Source organism: Dromiciops gliroides, chromosome 5 (assembly GCF_019393635.1).
Source record: "Dromiciops gliroides isolate mDroGli1 chromosome 5, mDroGli1.pri, whole genome shotgun sequence".
Classification (NCBI taxonomy): domain Eukaryota; kingdom Metazoa; phylum Chordata; class Mammalia; order Microbiotheria; family Microbiotheriidae; genus Dromiciops; species Dromiciops gliroides.
The window spans coordinates 154,977,259-154,997,970 of record NC_057865.1 but is presented as its reverse complement, the minus strand read 5'-3'; the positions used below and the strand labels follow the sequence as shown (position 1 = coordinate 154,997,970).

The 20,712-nt window shown below is 36.5% G+C and overlaps 1 pseudogene; it reads right to left on the bottom strand.

The window, feature by feature from the left end:
- Positions 1-15,269: 15,269 nt before the first annotated feature.
- Positions 15,270-16,211, bottom strand: LOC122728843 (annotated as a pseudogene).
- Positions 16,212-20,712: the final 4,501 nt, after the last annotated feature.

Below are 20,712 nucleotides of genomic sequence, written 5' to 3'. Positions count from 1 at the left end.
TTGGGGGTAGGGAATAGAGAGTCAATCTGTCTTGTAAATGTCTTCCTGGCCTCAAAGCCAGGAAGACATAGTCTTAAGTGCTTCTTTTGACAATTGCTAGTTGTGTGACCCTGGGCAAGTCACTTAAACTCTCAATGGGCTAGGTTACACTCTAAGAATGATAACATGTAAAGAAGGCACCAATTCATAATGGTGGAGGGATTTGATTCATCCAGGTAGATCCCGATACCAATGAAATCACATATCCAGTCCCTATGACCGGGGTTACTGGGTCTTAACACTTGGCATCCAAAAGGCCTGATTGCAAGGGGAAAGGTTCCTCAAGTCCTGCTCCTGTTGGGCTCTGGGCCTTCTAACTATTTGGCTTATGTCATAGGAAAGGTATCAGGGAGGGAAAAGTTTGGGGCTTTCCAAGATTCCCCTGTTGAGCCTTCAGGGAATCTGTTAAGATTATGAAGGTTAGTCACTTGCCCAGGATCATACAGTCAGCATGTGTCAGAGGTGAGACTTGAACTCAAGTCAATGCTGCCATATTATGTAGCAATGATTTACCATTTATATCTTTATAATTATTATAAAGTTATCATTAATTTATAAAGATGTAAATGTTAATGCTACAAATCAGCATATTGTATAATATATAGTACATAAAATTATATAACACTACAAATCTGTATATTATGCGACATACTGATCTGTATTACCACACACAATATATGAATAAATGATAATACTACAAATAAATGTATACCATATTATGTTAATTATATTATAGAGGGTATTCCAAAAGTCTTAGTGCAGCTTTAAGTTTTAACAAATTAAAACTGAACTAAGACTTTTTTGATACCCTATATTTTATCATAATATATACTACATTGGACTATACTACATTAGATGGCATTACACTAGATTAGACTGTACTATACCATGTTACATATAATAATATATCCCACAACTTCTAATAAAAATAAAATGTAAGGCACTAATACATGTAATATAATACAAATATTTTATTATATTAGTCTGTCATGTGTAATACATTCTATAACTTCTTATAAAAATAAAATATAAGACATCAATACAGTATTATATATAACAAATTAATACAATATAATAATTCAATAATATAGGATATTACTATTAATCAATCATATTACTATACTGGTTTACAGCATCATTTTATATATATATATATATATATATATATATATATATATATATATATATATATATATATATATATATATATATATATATATATATATAAAACGCATGTGATAATACCATAACTCAATACATTAATATGACATTCTGTGAGCATATATTGCAACTGCTTATATGGCAATAAACTTCTTTGTTTTTGTTTCAATGACACCTAACCCAAGAATATTCATAACAGGTTTTAAACAACTTTTTTGCAAGGTGGGTTTGGGAAGCTTATGTTGTGATCAAGATGTCTGTGCTTCTTGGCTTTTTGAATGCCTCATTGCCTGTTAAAGACGGATATTGATGGGAGGACTCCCAAAGTGAGCAAAACAGCCAGTGGCCTAGGGTTGTCTCCACGCAGTTCTCAGTGTGGGCTTCTCAGACTTCAATTCTGCCTCATGAAAGTGCTGCTTCTGAAAGTATACAGATTTCAGAAGACTCAAAGAAACCCAATAGCAATTCTGTAATTCTCTCAGGAGCACTGGTCAAAGGCACTCATCTTTCAAGTTTGTTTAGCACTGAATTGATTAATTTACTAGATACAATTTTTGCCTTTTTTTAAACTTTAAGAATAAATTTGCCATTTCAGATCCAGATCGTCCATTTGACTTAAATGACCCTCCTCTGAAGGAGGCCAATAATCCTACACATTAAGACAGTTCTTAGGAATCCAGTGGGGTTTCAATAAGTCCAGTGCCAAAGAAAACTCAGGAGAGCTGCTTCCTTGTAACCAAAGCAATCCTGTCCCTATTTAAAGACATCGGAGAATTAAAAACAGCAACATCCAATTTACATCATCTCTGGACAGCATCCAACCATTCCAATAAGTGTAATCTGAAGATGGAGAAGGAAGTGAGTCATAGCTAGGGAAAGCCCCAACATGAAATTCCTCCTCAAATCAAATTTTAAGTTTAAATCTAGAGAACTAAATTCTATTTAAGGCTCCCTGGGGCCAGGCACAATAAAGGATTTTTCTGAAGTTCCTTGCTAGAAGTCCTCTTATGCTGGTCTCTTAGTTTCAGATACTCATTCATTCGAAAAACCATTTAAGCACCTATTACTCCTCAGATACTCTGTGACAAAGAAAAAAAATTAAGAATTAAGGTCTCTGCCACTTAAGGAGGATGCATTTTGGGGGGTGGGGTTGGTGGAAAGGATACACGCAAAAGTACACACACACACACACCCCTAGCAATTTTTTTTCCCACAGGATAGAAAAGGGAACACTAAAACTGGTGAGATCAGGGAAGACTTTGTAGGAAGTTACACTTGCTTTGAATCTTGAAGGTTTCTGTGAGATGGAGGGGAACTGGAGTGCACTCTAGGCATGAGGGAGAATCTGTGCAAAAACAGAGACCAGACACTTTCCCTGGGCAGGGAAAAGTAAATAGATCTTTCTGGCTGAAATGAAGAGTTTCAAGTCAACAAGCATTTCTTAAGCACCTACTATGTGTCAGGCTCAGTGCTAGGCATATAAAGATAAGCAAAAATAGCCCTTGCCCTCACTGAGGTCAAAGTCTAATGGAAGAGCCAGTATGCAAACAACCATGTACAAATATGATGCACACAGGACAAACTGGGATAAAATTTTAGGGAGAAGGCATTAGTTTAAAGGGGGCCGGGAAAGGCTTCTTGTAGAAGCAAGGGCTTTGAGCACCATAAGTGTACAAAGGACATCAATGTAAAACCTTGTAAAGTTAGGCTGATGCCAGATAGTGAAGGACTTTACATGTCAAACATATAAAGGAGGAATAAAAGAGGAATCTACATTTTTTTCTTAAGATTCCAGAATGAGACCCTGGACTGTTTTGTACGATATCCTTTAGACCTGTGCTTTATGAATATTAACTTGGTAATGATAGGGAGGATAGATTGACAAGAGGATGAACTGCAGGGAGGGGCAACATTTAGGTTATTGAAATATAGTTTAGATGACGAAGATTGGAATTAAAATAGATAATGGCCATGCAAGTGAAAAAACAGGGAAAATGGGAGAGAATCTATGAATATAGAATCAACAAATCTTGGTAACTGCATGCCAAGAGGTGAAGTGAAAAGACAAGAGGCTGAGGGGGACACATGAAATGAGAGGATGTATGAACTACACTCTAAGCAAGAACAGGTTCCATCTAGTAGGCCTGTTGATCACTACCCAGTTCCAAAGTCACAGATTCATTATGGAGAGGAGTATCTCCAAATGGGTACAGGGGCCCCACTGATTACTGAGCACAGAATGAAACCCAGATACTTAGCTGTGTGGCTCTGAGCTCTGGAGCAAAACCAATACTCAGTTCTAAGCTTTAACCCAGGATGCAGTGGAATAACCAGAGCAGGAGGCCAAGACCAACAAGGACACAGCAGTTCAGTTGCTCTGAACCTGCAGAATTCCCCAACAGGCAAACAGTGACTAAGTTCAGCCATGGTATAAAGAAATTCAACCACATACAAGACCTAACTTTCAGAGTAAGAACAGGAGGGCAGTGAACCTACTTCTCGTTGGATGACAGTTTTGGAAGCACTGAAAACTTGTAGGCCCCCAGACTGAGTTGTAAAAGAAGCAGAAGGATGTAAAAGGACAGCATCTCAGGCCAGAAATCCCACTGCTCCACTCACAGCCTGAAAAGAATAAAGCCTAACATGAACATAAAGTCCAAAGTCAAGAAGAAGGCTAGAAGAATGAGCAAACAAAAAGGAATCTGAAGAACTTGACCATAAAGAAATATTATGGTGACAAAGAAGCTCAAGATAAACATACAAGAAGACAACAACTAGAAAATATCTACAGACAAGGCCTCAAAGGAAAAAAAATGCATATTAGACACAAACACAATAAGAACTGCTAGAAGAGTTAAAGAAAGATTTCAAGAAGAAGCTAATAAAACCAGAGGAGACATATGGGAGAAAGATATGAAAAGATAATTAATAGCTTGGTTAAGGACATACAAAACCTTACTGACAACTAAAGAAAACAAAAGCCATTAAAAGTATATATACCTAAAACAAATTTCCACATTGGCCACATTCAAATAAATATTTGTTTCATTCTGTACCATCTTTCACTTCTCTGTCCAAAGATGAGTAGAATGGGTTCTCTGGAATTGAGGTTGGTCATTAGGCTGATAAGGATTCTTAATTCTTTAAAAGTTGCCTGCCTGGGGCAGCTAGGTGGCACAGTGGATAAAGCACCAGCCCTGGATTCAGGAGGACTTGAGTTCAAATCCGACCTCAGACACTTGACACTTATTAGCTGTGTGACCCTGGGCAAGTCACTTAACCCTCATTGCCCCGCAAAAAAAAAGAAAAAGAAAAAAAAAGTTGCCTGCCTTTATTATATTGTTGTCATTATATAAATTGTTATCCTGGTTCTGTTCCTTTCACTCTGTATCACTTCATACAAGTCTTCCCAGGTTTCTCTGATTTTCCATTGCCTTTATAAGTTCTTATAGCACAATAGTATTTTATCATATTTATATAACATGATTTTTTCATTCATTCCTCAATTTATTTAGGCACCCCTTCAGATTTCCATTCTTTGTAATTTTGGAGAGCTATTAATATTTCTGTACATCCTTAGAGTCAGGATTGATTACTACTTTAACCTACCCTTTTCCTCTTTCTAAATCCCCATCCCTTCTCTCTTTTCCTTCTTATTTCCATGTTGAGTGAAATATACTTCTCTATCCAATGTGTGTGTTTCCTTCCTTTAACAAGTTCAGGTGAAAGTGGGTGACATAGTTGATTGTTGGGACCTCTTTCTGTCACAGGGTCCTGGTATGAATCTCCTTTTGCCTGTGGGTTGATTGGATCTTAAAATAAGATCGTCATTTAAGATCAGAGATACTATGATTATATATCTAGATTTAGAATGGATCTCAGAGGTCATCTGGTCTAACCTTCTCATCTAAGTCCCCAGTATCCTTTGACCTCTCTATCTGTCTGGGCCTACCTGTGATGGACAAATGACTCAATGTGACTATTTTTTTTTTTAGTGAGGCAATTGGGGTTAAGTGACTTGCCCAGGGTCACACAGCTAGTAAGTGTTAAGTGTCTGAGGCTGGATGTGAACTCAGGTACTCCTGACTCCAGGGCCGGTACTCTATATACTGCGCCACCTAGCTGCTCCTCAATGTGACTTTTTAAAATCTCCTCATTGGGATTTAGTCTGGTGCATTTTCTAGATTTGTTTGGGTTAGTTTTGTGCAGGGTAGTTCTACCGTATTTCTTCCAGCTACTCTGCCATCTTGTCTCTTCCTCCCCTGTTATTTATGTGATTTGGATAATGTCCCCCAGCTCCAACAAATAGGAAGATTATCTCTATGTTAATGACATCATTTGATTGAACAGGAGTGGTCTTAAGTAATTCTATTTTTGGCTAGTTATTGTCCAAAAGAGTAATTCAACATAATATTGGACTGACCAAGCAATGATTTTAATGTCCTTTGGGTTGATTGGATCATAAAATAAGATCATAATTTAAGATCAGAGATTTTATATATATATATATATATATACATATACACATACAAATATATCTAAATATATGTATATATCTAGATATCTATAAATACAGATGATAGAGATGGAGATAGATAACAGGATTATATATCTAGAGCTAGAAGGGATCTCAGAGGCTATCTGCTCTAACCTCATTTAAGTAGAAAATGAAGAAACTGAGGCCTAGAGAAGTTAGATTACTTGACTGAGGCCATATAGGTAATGGTTGAGCTAGCATTTAATCAGGTCCCTTGACTCCAAATTCAGTGCTCTTTGAAATGCATCATGGTGCAAGAATAGGTTCCTAAGTCAAAATACATACATCCAAAAACTGCAGAAGTATCACAGTAAACACAAAATATTGCTAAGACCCATTTTCTTAGTCTGAGATTTTCAAGTTAGATTTCCTTGACCAATAGACCAGGAAAAGACCCCAGAATCATGTAAGCATATTGTTTTTTATGCTCAACAACATATACATACAAATTCTATTAATTACTTTATGGGTGCTCTTTGGGGTTGGCTATTTCTCTGCTATCATCAGCCTCCTGTAACTTAATTTCCTTGTTTCAAGAAAAAAGTTTGTTTTGCTGCATGAATTTGCAAGATCTCCTTTGTAAAAATGAATATCATCTCTTTTTGCCTTAGACATTAAAAAACTCTGAGCTAAATTCAGTGCCCAGTTTACCTCAGGTGCCTAGTAGTAGCTATTCCCTTTGTTTCACTTAGATCATCTTGTTCAGTTTTGTCTAACTCTTAATGACTCCATTTGGGGTTTTCTTGGCAAAGATGTTAGAGTGGTTTGCCATTTCCTTCTCCAACTCATTTTATAGATGAGGAAACTGAAGCAAACAGGGTTAAGTAACTTACCCAGGGTCACACAATTGATAAGTGTCTGAAGCTGAATTTGAACTCAGGAAGGTGAGTCTTCCTGACTTCAGGCCCAGTGCTCTATCCACTGTATTACCTAGCTACCCCTAGATGGTCTCAGTTTCTCTTTCTTTCCTTCCTTCCTTCCTTCCTTCCTTCCTTCCTTCCTTCCTTCCTTCCTTCCTTCCTTCCTTCCTTCCTTCCTTCCTTCCTTCTTTCTTTCTTTATTTTTATTTATTTATTTACTTATTTACTTATTTATTTATTCATTCATTTATTCATTTATTCATTTATTTATTTATTTATTTATTTTTAAATTTTTTTTTTAGTGAGGCAACTGGGGTTAAGTGACTTGCCCAGGGTCACACAGCTAGTAAGTGTTAAGTGTCTGAGGCCGGATTTGAACTCAGGTACTCCTGACTCCAGGGCTGGTGCTCTATCCACTGTGCCACCTAGCTGCCCCTTTGCTTTTATTTTTAATGTTTATATTTCACTTTATATTCAATGTGGAAAGCATATGAAATCCTCTTGGAAAATGGTAGAATAGAATTACCAAATGAATAAATAATTTTTCTTAATAAAAATGATCATATTGCTATAATAACAAAAACTAATGCAATATCTATAAAGTAACTTTTCATAATAACCATGATTTTAAAATTTCCCACATATGTGAATTTTTTTCCATTGGGGGGAAAAGTCCCAAACATTAAAGTGACATGAGCTAATAATTGCTGTTTTTTTAATTGTTAAGGGAATTCTGGCATATGCAGCATAAAGTCCAAAGCCTGAAATCAGGAAGATTTGGGTTCAAATGCCACCTTTTGAGTTTTATAACCTTTGTGGCCCTGGAGAAACCACTTAGTGTATGTTTATCACAACTCTATGGGATTTATCTACTTAGTCACAGACAAGTTAAAAGAGTTTTCACACTAGAACATCCCTGTGCTGATAAGGATAAGTATATGAATAAGGACATAGATCCTTACTAGTTATTCACAGTTACAATGAACAAATCTGGTAAGGGCTACCCTTATCAGGGCTCTTGATTCAGGTTAGGTTGTTTAGAATTGTTAATGGTACTCCTAATCATGAATCTTCTATCTGTTCCAGTCTGAGAACACTAGACAATCCTCAATTACTTTAGGCAAACTAAGACTGAGGGGAAAGACCTGGGACATAGCCTTTGGAGAATTATAACTATGTGTTCTTTATCTAAGTCCTTATCAAATGTGTAAACAGATTTGATAAGTATATTACATATATATATATACATACATAGATATATAATTAAAAGAAACCTGCAGTTCCATTTAAATGCATATATGTCTGTCTGTCTATCTATCTCTAGATATCTGCTACTGACAATTTACAACTCATACACACCATCTGCCTGTTTCTTAACATATTGGGTGTCAGAAAAGAATGTGGAAAAAAAGACCTGACAAAGAAAACAAAAATGTAAACTCCTAGCAAACACATTAAAATAATGCATGCATAGCAAAACAAAGTATACCCCACAGGGAAAAAATACTATCCGGAACACATATGGAATAAGAAATAAGCTGTTAGCTTAGACAGATTTATTAGATCTCCATTTTATTCCTCAAACATTATTATCAGAGCTTGCTAAGAATGATTAATATGGATGAGATAAAAATCATGTGTCTTTATATAAAGAAACAGATTGTGAACATAATGTTTGAATTACCTCCAAAGTGTAAATTTGAAATGTTATTTTGGGAAAAAACAAAAAATGTTTTAAATGATGTCAAAATGCTATAAGTGAATGAACAGTGGTTCAAACTAAACTTATGATTATTAAAAAAAACTTGTTAATATTTTCTATGTGAAGTTTTACATTAGTTCATTAATAGAATTGGTTAATAAACACCAGCAAAGTAAAAGCTGAATTAAGAAATGTAATAAAGAGCATAAGGATCATAGCTGTAGAGTTAGCAGAACATTAGAGATTAGCTAGCCAAACGTTTTTCATTTAGTGGTAGAGGAACCCATTGGAGGTCTACATAGATGGTTTGAGGGGTTCAAGTTAAAAATTCTTAATGGTACAATAACTAGTAACATTAAACCAATTTTGTTACAAATATATTACAAACATGCACATGTTTGAAGCATTAAAGGCTTGTTTGTACAGTGATTTAAAACCATAATTATTATGCACACAAGTGTATATATGAATAAAAACTTTCTAAGTTGTGACTTATGTAATTAAAAATGTAATTTAGACAGACTTGTGGGGGTGGAGCCAAGATGTTGGGAGTAGAGAAACCACTAAGCTGAGCTTTTCTCAAAATTTCCCTGCAAACAACTTTAAAATAACTCCTCAAATCAAATTCTGGAGTGGCAGAGCCAACAAAAAGTCAGAGACATTCTTCCAGCTAAAGACAATTTAGGAGGTTGGAAAGAGAGATCTGTGACAAAAGGGTAGAGGCTGACCCAAAATCCACATGGATAAAATACCAGTGGTGGGACCAGGTGGTAGTAACAGAAGCAACAGCAACTTTGGGAGCTCTCTAACCAAAGATGGTAAGCGGATCTGACAAGTGGTTACAGAAAGACGTCATAAGACACCCTTGTGCTACTGGACATAGGACTAGATGCTATTTGGCACTATACCCACTCTGGGTCATAGTTCAAGGGCTGAGAGAAGTACTTTCAGTCAAGGAGGAGCAGAAGCCCTTAGGCTTTTGGTGACAAGGAGCCAGAGACCCAGAGGTACAGTATCACTTTTAGTGCCAAGGAATGGGGACCCTGAGAAGCAGTATCAATTGCAAGATCAAGGTATCAAGGACCCTGCCTGGGTAAGGACCAGAATGCAAACCAGAACAGTGGTCACAACTTTCCCTAGATCACATGGCCTTGGAAGCACCAAAAACTACAAAACACCCAGAACCAGCTCAGAAAACAGCAGTTTGGGTAGGCAGTCTAATGTGTCATATCTCCCACACTTTCCTTCAGAGCAATACAAACACTGAGCTAGCTCCAGCAACGCATTTTCAACCTCATCATCTATGTATACATCCCTAGAAATTATACTGTGAAGGTAAGTGAACTTATCCACAGCATTCAAAATTCCTCCATTTGCTATAACCAATGTTTTCACATATGGATGGTGTGGTGCTGGCTGCTGGAGAACATCTGTTTTCTTGGTGTTAATTGTTAGGCCAAAATTAGCATAAGCAGCAGAAAATTGATTCATACTTTGTTGCATCTCAGCTTCAAAGGCTGAATTAAGTGCACAATGATCTGTGAACAAAAAATTATACACTAATTCTCTCCTCCACTTTAGTCTTGGATTGGAGCCTTTTCAAGTACAATAATTTACCATCAGTGAAGCAGCTGACCTTGATGCCATTTTCATTTTTATTGAAGGCATCTGAAAACAACACTGAAAACATAATACTAAAAAGTACAGGAGCAAGCACACAGTACCGCTCCACTCCACTGGTGACTTAGAAAGCACAAGAGCAGGGGGCTGCTAGGTGGCAGTGGATAAAGCACCTACCCTGGAGTCAGGAGGACCTGAGTTCAAATCCAGCCTCAGACACTTGACACTTACTAGCTGTGTGACCCTGGGCAAGTCACTTAACGCTCATTGCCCCACAAAAAAAGAAAGCACAAAAGCATTGGTCATTCTCCAGAACCCATGCAAACATGTCATCATGAAACTGACATATGATTATGATGAACCTCTCTGGGCAATAAAATTTCCACAAGCCCTCACAACAGGCATTATCAAAGGCCTTGATCAGATCAAAGAACTCGTGTGCAGACCTTTGTTCTTCTCCTGGCATTTGTCTTGGAGTTGTTGGACACTAAACACCATATCCATTGTTCCTCGGCCCTATCTGAAGTCACACTAGCTCTTGGGTAGATGACCATATTCTAGGTGAAGAATCAGCATAATAAGGAGGATTCTTGCAACACTTTTGCTGGCAATGACCAAAAGAAAGACCCCAACCCCCTGTGATTGCCACAGAACAACTTATTTGCTCTTCCTTTATAGAGATAGACAATGGAGGCATATTTGAACTCCTAGGGGATAACTACTACTACTACTACTACTACTACTACTACTTCTTCTTCTTTTGGCAGGGCAACAGGGGTTAAGTGACTTGCCCAGGGTCATACACACACACACACACACACACACACACACACACACACACACACAGCTAGTAAGTGTCAAGTGTCTGAGTCTGGATTTGAACTCAGATCTTCCTGAATCCAGGGCCAGTGCTTTATCCACTGTGCCACCTAGCTGCCCTGGGGATAACCTCTTCTTGCCATACAACCTGGAAAATTTCAGTCAACTTATGTATGAGCAATGGACCCCCTACCTTGTAAATCCTAGCTAGAATAGAATCACCACCAGGTACTTTGCCACAGGAGAGGAACCTAATGCATTCAAAACCTTTTCTTCATTTGGACATTAGGCTAGAGAGGGAATGACTTCAACCTGAGGTTGAAGGGCTTCAGCATTGATTGATGATAATTTGTAGAGAACGTTTTGAAAATGTTCAGCCCATCTCTCCAGGATCATATCCTTAACACTGATCAATGTGGCTCCATTAACACTGAGTAGTTGAGCAGCACCATAGGTGTTTGGCCTATAAATAGCCTACAGGGCATCATAAAAGTGCTTTGGATTGTTACTATCAGAACAAAACTGAATTTCATCTGCCTTTTTACTGAGGCAATAAGCCTGTATCTCTCTAACCTTTGCACTTTACCTTTGATAGAATTAAAAGCTACCTTTTTAGAGACAGATGAATTACCTTGCTGGTAAACCCCGTGGAATTCTTGGGGTTTTGTTTGTTTAGCAGTTTCTGAATTTCCCCATCATTTCTGTTAAACCAGTTTTGATGTTTGTGAGTGTGCAATTCTGTACACCAAAGCTCTGAAAGTCACCTGCTCCTTTTCTGCTTCATAGTTGCCAATCCTATGTTGGCTAAGCTTTCCCTCCAAGAGAACAATAAATTGTTCATATTCAGAGAAGTGTTATAATCTAAGATTGAGTCTAACCAAATCCAACTTAAGACTGAGTCTTCTGGTAGTTGCCTTACCTTGGTGCTACTGCTTTTGTTGGATGCAAGTATTTTTCTTGGAGAGGATAAGTGTATGATCAGTCCAGTACGCTATGCCATACACTGGCTTCATCACTCTCACATCCTGTCTATCTCTTCTCCTTACAATGACATTTTTATTTGACCTCATCAGTGTTCATCACAGTGAGAACATATGGACTAATGGTGGTAGTGTGAGACTTTCCTATAAGTGGTAATCTCATTATCATGAATCTGTTGTTAACTCCTGTTGGGAGGCATATAAACTTGTTGACTAGCTGTTTTGATTGTGAAACCTAATCCAGCTTTGTGGGGCTCCCCATCACTGTGGTTAACTCCAGAAACGTGTATCCAGCTCATTTGCCAGCCTTTTTGCACTAAGGGCTGCTCTTTAGATGCAATACCTTCTGAGTTCTCTTGCAACAAAAGCTGTTCATCTTTCAGGTCTATTGTATTTCATGTTCTCCATAAACATGCAACATCCTATGTACCAGTGGTGAGTAGAATCACTTTTGCAAAAGTTTTTGGAAATTTTTTTGCGTGTTTTGACCACAGAATAGGATCTATGCCTGCTGCTACAGGTAGCTCAGTGTTGGGTGAAGCAGATAATTTTTAAAGGCTCATTTTTTTACCCCTTCCTCACAACAGGAGGTAAATAGCATGGTCCTCAAGAATAGCTGTTCAGACACCCAGGGGGCTGCCTAATCCCACTACTTCTTCAGTCCAATGGAAAGATGATCATATGGCCTGGACTGCCTGTGTCCAGGGTTATGACTACAACTTGAAGTGTATCTACCTACACCTGCTGCTTCATCGCTTGCTTGTTACCATAGGACTTTGAGGTTGGTAAAATGGTATGGTATGACTTGCGATTTAAGTGAGGCAGGGTTGAGTGAAGTCATCAGTTTCACTCTCTCTTCCAAAGTCATCAGAGTCCAATGGCAAGACAAAAGTCAAGACGACTGGTGATAGCTCAGGATGCGGTGGATGATCTTGGTGTCTTCAATGTCTAACCAAACTCTAAGTGCTCCACAGTTCCTGCTTCTGCCACTCTCATGACCATTGGAACAAATTGTCCTTATTCACTCATTCCACTGGAAGAAGTCTTCACGTGCTCGGGGTAGAAACTCCTCCAATTCACTTATGGGTTTGAGACCCGTTGGTTACCCTAAATGTGCTTTAGCCTATCTACTGAAACAGTTTACTGAGGTGTGGTTACTATGCATGTTTCAGCTTTTTGGAGTCCCAGGGGAGAGCTGGTTGGCAAGTGGACACCAAAGGCAGAAATCAGGCCTAAAAAGGGCTTGGCAAGCCTCACCCTGGAGGTGCTAGCCTTCCCTGAACACTTCAATAAATATTTAATCAGTAATAGAAATCTATCTTACCCAAGAGAGATATAGGCAGGGAAGATGAAAAGGGAAAGATCATGTGATAAAAGGGAGGGTGTATAAAAGAAGGCAGTAGTTAGAAGGAAAACAGACATTAGAGCAAAGTCTATAAACTGTGGGATATGAATGTGGGAGGGTCACAATAATTTGGCATTAAATATTTGATTTTTATACCCATTTAATATACCTATATATCTGGGTTCATGTAAAAATTTCTCAGGCAAAAAGGGGCTGTGAGTGGAATAAGTTTAAGAAACCCTGCTTTAGAGGATAGACAGGGTAAAAAGAGAGAAAGAAGGTTAAACAGAATAGGATGGAGAGAAAAGCTCAGTTAGTAATCATAACTGTGAATGGGAATGGGATGAAGTCAACCATAAAAATAGAAGTGGACAGTAGAATGGATTAGAAACCAGAATCCAACAATATGTTGTTTATAAAAAAACACACTTGAAACAGTGAGACATACACAGAGTTAAAATAAGAGACTAGAGCAGAATCTATTATGTGTCACCTGAAGTAAACAAACAAACAAACAAAAAACAGGTGTAGCAATCATGATTGCAGACAAAGCAAAAATAGACCTCATTAAAAGGGATAAGCAGAGAAACTGCATCTTCCTAAAAGGCACCATAGACTATGAGGTAATATTAACACTAAACATACATGCACAAAATAGCAAAGCATCCAAATTCTTAAAGGAAAAGTTAAATGAATTACAGGAGGAAATAGAAAGTAAAACTATACAAGGAGGACCTCAACTTTCCCCTCTAACCTATAAATAATCCATGGAGAAAACTAAAGGGGAATAGAAAGAATTATGTCTTTTTCTCAGCTTCATGTGGCACCATCATAAAAATAATTTCATTAAGGAGAAAAGAGAAAGACAATGAGACAACATTCCAAAATTTGTGGAATGCAGCCAAAGCAGTATATAGGAGAATTTTTATATATAGAAACATGTCTACCAATAAAAGAGATAAATGGCATATCAACAAATGGGATATGCAACTAAAAAACCTAGTAATTAAATTAAAAATAATAAAATACCAAAATGGAAACCCTGAAAATCAAAGGAGAGACTAAAGAAATTGAAAGTTTAAAAACAACCTTTGAACTAATAAATAAAACTATGTACTGGTTTTATGAAAAACAAAACAAAACATAAAAAATAGATAAACCATGGGTTAATTTCATTTGACAAAGTAGAAAATCAAACTACCAGTATAAAAAATGCAAATGGTAAATGTACCACCAATAAAGATGAAATCAAAGCAATTATTATGAATTATGTGTCCAAATTATATAGCTGTAAAACTGACAATCTAAGTGACATGACTGAATATTTAAAAAAATATAAAATAAGAATATATTAATAGAACAAACAACATAATACTTAAATAACCCCACCTTAAAAAAAGAAATTGAACCAGCCATCAATGTGCTCCCTAAGAAAAAAATCCCCAAGACCAGATGGATTTACAAGTGAATTCAACCAACCATTTAAGGAACAATTAATCCCAATATGATATAAACTATTTTTTTAAAAAGAAGTAAAGGATTCCTACCAAATTCCTATTATGACTCAATTATGGTTTTGATACCTAAATCAGAGAGAGGAAAAACAGAAAATGAACACTATATATTAATTTCCTTAATGAAAAATGATGCAAAAATTTTCAATTAAATACTAGCAAGAGTATCACAAAATCATACACACACACACACACACACACACACACACACACACACACACACACAACACAAAATCATATATTATGACCAGGTGGTTTGTACCAGAAATAGAGGGCTGGGTTCAACATTGGGAAATCTATCAGCCTAACTTGCCATATCCACAATAAGACAAGAAAAATCATATGTTTATATCAATAGATGCAGAAAAGGCTTTTAACAACTTACAGCATTTACTCCTATTAAGAACAGTAGCAAGAAGAAGAAGAAGTGGAGACTTTCTTGTTCTTCTTATTGTTGTTGGTCCTTCATTCTCAAAGAGGACCAATGACATCACAAAGGTGATATCTTGACGTAAAATGCATACGAGTCACACAGAGCTGCACAAAACCACCAGCCTCACTCTCTCCTCAAGAGTCATTGAAATTCAGTGACAAAGCAAAGTTCAAGATGACTGGCAATGACTCAAGATGGCAGAGCCTTTTTTTTTTTAACTTTTTCCCAAATTGTATTCAATACAAAACATCTCTACTTTTTATTGAGGAGGCTGATCACATCCACGACCAAATTCACCTCTAAACTGGAATTCTGTTGCTGACCCAGCACCAGCTTCAGCCTTCTTATCACACCAGGGGGAGCAGCACTTCGTCTGTATGTGTCTCTGTCAGCTTCACCATGAATAAGACGGGCAGGTCACTCACCCTCCAGGCCTTTAAGGCCTTCTTGTCTCAGGACGACTTCTTTGAAGTGTGGCAGGCACAATATCAGGGGGCAGGTAAAGGTCATCCTGGAAATACTGAATGCCCTCATTGGTGAGATACCAGTAGAAATGCCTCCATGCAAACTGCTCCTTAACATAGCCATGAGACTTTAGAGACTGCATTGCCTTCATTACATGGAGATTGGGCACATTCTTGTCTGCCAGCTGTGTAATTTAAGATTCTAAATGTGGATTCTAATGTGTTCCCCCAGTTTGGGGGAAACTGACTAAAAATCACTGATAAAACGAGTTTAGGGTTTTAAGGGTTTATTGGAAAATAGAAAGAAAAAGATTGAGAACAGAATTCTAACAGCCTGGCATTCCTATCTTTCCTCAAATTTCCTGTGAAGTCCTCTGCCGCCACCACCATCAAGTCCGGAAGCCAAAAAAGGCCAGCGCTCTCTGCGCAGGCTCCCTTTCCTCCTTCCTGTCTCCTCCCAGACCATAGGAGGCTCCTCCAGTTGATTGGCTGGTAGACTTGATAGACAGCACCCATGAGCAAGCGTCATTTCCTGACGCCAAGGAAAAGCCACAATGCCTCTGAGGCATTTTCCTCATGGTGGAGCTCTCCACAGCAAGTCTCCAGTAGGTGGCGTCATTCCAATCATTACACAGCTCAGGATGCTTTGGCATGTGGTCATCTTTCTTGGCTACCATTACTCCCTCCTTAAAAAGGAGTTTGTAGATAGCAATTCGGTTCTTCTTGGGCATCAACATTTCGGCAGCAGTGCCGGGTTCTGCTCTAGATGGAGCCCTGGATAGAAAGGTGCCAGAGCCTTTCTTAAAATTATAAGTATCTATTTTAAATGATGGGTAACATTATCTGTTATGGGGATAAGCTTGAAGGCTTCCCACTAATATAAGGGGTGAAGCAAGGATGTTCATTATTACCACTATTATTCAATATTGTACCACAAATGCTAGCTATAATAATAAAACAAGAACCCTATAGAATCAACTAATAAATTGTTAGAAACAATTAGCTAAACTACTTCAGTAAAGTTGCAGGATATAACATAAACCCACATAAATTATCAGCATTTCTTTATACTACCAACACAACCCAGCAGTAAAAGATAGAAAGAGAAATTCCATTTAAAATAACTGCAGGCAATATAAAATACCTTGCAGCCTACCTGCTAAGACATAGGATTATATGAACACAACAACATTTTTCCCATACAAAAAGGCACGGTAAACAATTGGAGAAATATTTCTTATTTGCAGGTAGGCCAAGACAGTATAATAAAAATGACAATTCTACTTAATGTATTTATTCAGTGTAATACCAATCAAACTATGAAAGAATTATTGTATAGAGCTAGAAAAAATAATAACAAAATCCATTTAGAAGAAGAAAAGGTCAAGAATATCAAGGGAATCAATCATAAAAAAATGTGAAGGAAAGTAGTCAAGTAGTTCCATATTTCAAACTAATATTCCAAAGTAGTAATCATCGAAACAATCTGCTACTGGCTAAGAAACAGAGTGGTTGATCAATGGAACAGATTATGTACACAATACAAAGTAGTAAATCACCATACTCATTTAATGTTTGATAAACCCAAAGATCCAGACTTTGAGGGTAAAAACTAAACATTTAATAAAAGTTGCTAGGAAAATTGGAAAGTAGTTAGGCAGAACCTATGCCTAGACCAATATCTCATATCACATACCAAAATAAAGTCAACATGAATACATCACAGACATAAAGGATAATAATCATAAGTAAATTTGAAAAGCATGGAAAAATATACCTATCAGATATATAGATTATAGAAGAGTTTATAACCAAACAAAAGATGGAGAATATCCAGAAATAATTTTGATTACATGAATTGAAAAAGCTTTGGCATAAACAAAACTAATAAAGCCATAATTAGAAGGAAAATTTGAAACTGGGGAAAATTTTACAGAAAATTTCTCTAATAAAGGCCTCAGTTCTCAAATACATAGGTGACTGAGCCAATTTTATAAAAATAAGCCATTCTCCAGCTGATAAATAGCAAAAGGATATGAACAGGCAGTTTTAAGAAGAAATCAAAACTATCAATGATCACTTGGAAAAATGTTTTAAGCCATTATTGATTAGAGGAATGCAAATTAAAATAAACACTGAGGTACCACCTCATACCTATCAGAATGGCTAACATGACAAAAAAGGAAAATGACAAATGCTGAAGGGGGGTTGCAGAAAAATTGGGGCACTGATGCACTGTTGGTGTAGCTGTGAACTAGTTCAACCATTCTGAAGAACAATTTGGTATTACACCTAAAGAGCTACAAAACTGCATACCCTCTAACCCAACAGTAGCACTACTAGGTCTGTATCCCAAAGAGATCAAAGAAAAGGGACAAAAAACTATATGCATAAAACTATTTATACCAGCTTTTTTTGTGAAGGCAAAGAATTGGAAATTAAGGGGATACCATTAATTAAGAAATGCCTGAAGAAGTTGTGGTATATGATTGTGATGTAATACTAATGTGGTATAAGAAATGACAAGCAGGAGGGTTTCAGAAAAACTGGGGAAGGCACTCATACAAAGTGAAGTGAGAAGAACCAGGAGAGAATGGTACACAGTAATAGCAATATTTTAAGTATGTTTAATTGTGAAAGATTTAGCTACTCTGATCAAAACAGTGAGCCAAGATTATTCCAAAGAACCCAGGATAAAAATGCTACCCATGTGCAGAGAGAAGTGATGAATTCTGAATGCAGATTGAAGCATACTTTTTAAACTTTCTTTGTACTTATTGATTTATCCTTTTGTATTTTCTTTTGTAACATGGATAATGTGAAAATGTGTTTTGCATGACTCCACACGTATAATCAATATAAAATGTCTTTTTCTTGCCTTTTAACATGGCATGGAGGGGAAGGAGGGAGGGAAAGAACTTAAAACTCAAAATTTTTAATAATGATTGCTAAAAAATTTTTACATGTTATTGGAAAATACATAATTAAGTAAATGTAGCCTATTAAAATGCCATTTATATTTAGCAAGACTTATAAAATGAAGAAATTTAATAGAAAATTTTGAAGATATGAATAAGCATATGAGAACTTGTTGGATTATTTTAATTATTATAGAATATCACATAATACAGTCATAATTATTTCCATTAGTTTATATTTTGAATTCTCATAAGTATAGGTGGGATAACATTTTGCAATTATAATTATATAACAAATTTTAATTGAAGATTCTTTGACATAATTGACATTGTACTAATTGTGAGGACTTAATAAATCTACAATAATATTTTGAGTACCATATTAAATTGTCCTGGAGGTTAACAATATATTTTTTGTTATTGTTTAAAGGTTTTTGTGGAAAATAAAAAGAAAACTCTTGGAATCACTAACTAGCTTAACCCCATCATTTCATATTTAAGGAACCAGTGACTTAGAGAAATTATGTGTCTTTCCCACATATCATAGCTGGGATTTAAACCCAGATATTCTGTAAAATAATATTGATTTTTTAAAAACCCTCTTATTATCCATGCCAGATATCATTCTACTTTTCTAACCATCTTATTTTCATTTTGAATTATCCTTAAATAGACAAAATATGAGCACAGATATTCAATAACAGCAAATGAATTCAACAAATATCTAATAAGTGCTTTTTAAAAGCAAGTCACTCTTCTAGGCTATAAGAATATAAATGTAGGTAATACAATATAGATCTTATTTTTAAAGAGCTTATATTACAATTATAATTTTATATGTAAAGAATTCTAATCTGTATGCAAATAGGACACCAGGAGGGTGGGGTAAATACAAAGGAACATTTCAGAAAAACTGCTATCAGAAATTTAAAGGGAGGGGCTAGGGACAAAATGGCAGACTAAAGGAAGGGACTCGCATGACCTCTCCCACATTCTCCTCCAAAAAACCTTAAAAATGGTTTAATTTGAATTCTGGAGAAGCAAAATCAACAAAAGGTCAGTATGAAACAATTTCCCGCCCAAGACAATTTAGGATATTGACCAGAAAAGTTTGACTCACTGGGATGGTGATTAGGCCTAAAGTGCAAGCCACAACCCAGTAACTTAGCAGCAGGCCTTAGAGGCAGCTGCATCAGTTTCTTAGGGAGTTCTCAGACCACAGACAATGAGGTGGTCAAACAAATGGTCAGACGGAGATTACAGGGGATCCTTTGCTGGCATTGGGTACAGGGCTTTTGTATTGCCCTTACTTGGTTTAGGGTTACAGTCCCAGGGTGAGAAGGAGCACAAAAACACCAAGACTTGTGGCTATTGGGGAGAGGGGAACATAGTCATAGTTCCAGGGTGGAAAAGAGTGCTTATGGTCTGAAAATAACAACATGAAAAAGCTTACGTTTCATACAGGGCTCCCTCCACCCTCTGAGCAGATCCCAGATTTAACATAAAGTTAAAAAGTCAAGACACAGACTAGAAAATGAGCAAACAACAAAAATAAAAAAACCTGACCATAGAAAGATATGATGACAGGAAAGATCAAGACACAAACTCAGAAGAAAATGAAGTTAAAACAGCTACTTGAAAAGCCTCAAAGAAAACTGTAAATTGATCACAGCCCCCCCCCACCCCCCAATAATAATTCCTGCAAGGGCTCAAAGAGGATTTAAAAAATCAAATGCAAGAGGCAGAAGAAAAATTTGAAAGAAAGATGCAAGAAAATTATGAAAAGAAAATCAACAGTTTGGTAAAGGAGGCACAAATACTGAAGAAAATATTATCTTTTAAAAGTATTGGTCTAATGTTAAAAGAGGAATGAAAATCCACTGATGATAATTCCTTAAAATCAGAATTGCTCAAGTGGAAAAGGAGATACAAAAGCCTATTGAAGAAAATAATTTCTTAAAAATCAAGAATTGGGTAAGAAGTTAATGACTCCATGAGAAATCAAGAAATAATAAAATTAAATTTAAAACTGAAAAAAACTGCCATGTTGCAAAAGAAAACAGAGACTAAAAACAAACAAATAAGAAAATTGAAAAGTTTTAAAAATTAGATTTTATCTGCATTGAGACTTTATCAGTTCTTTATCTGGAAGTAGATAGCATTTTTCCTCATAAGTCCTTCAGAACTGTCTTGGATCATAGTATTGCTGAGAACAGTCACATCACTCACAGTTGATCATTGTACAGCATTACTGTTACTGTGTACAATGTTCTCCTGGTTTCCTCCTATCATTCATGTAACTTGTACTTTAACAATCTGG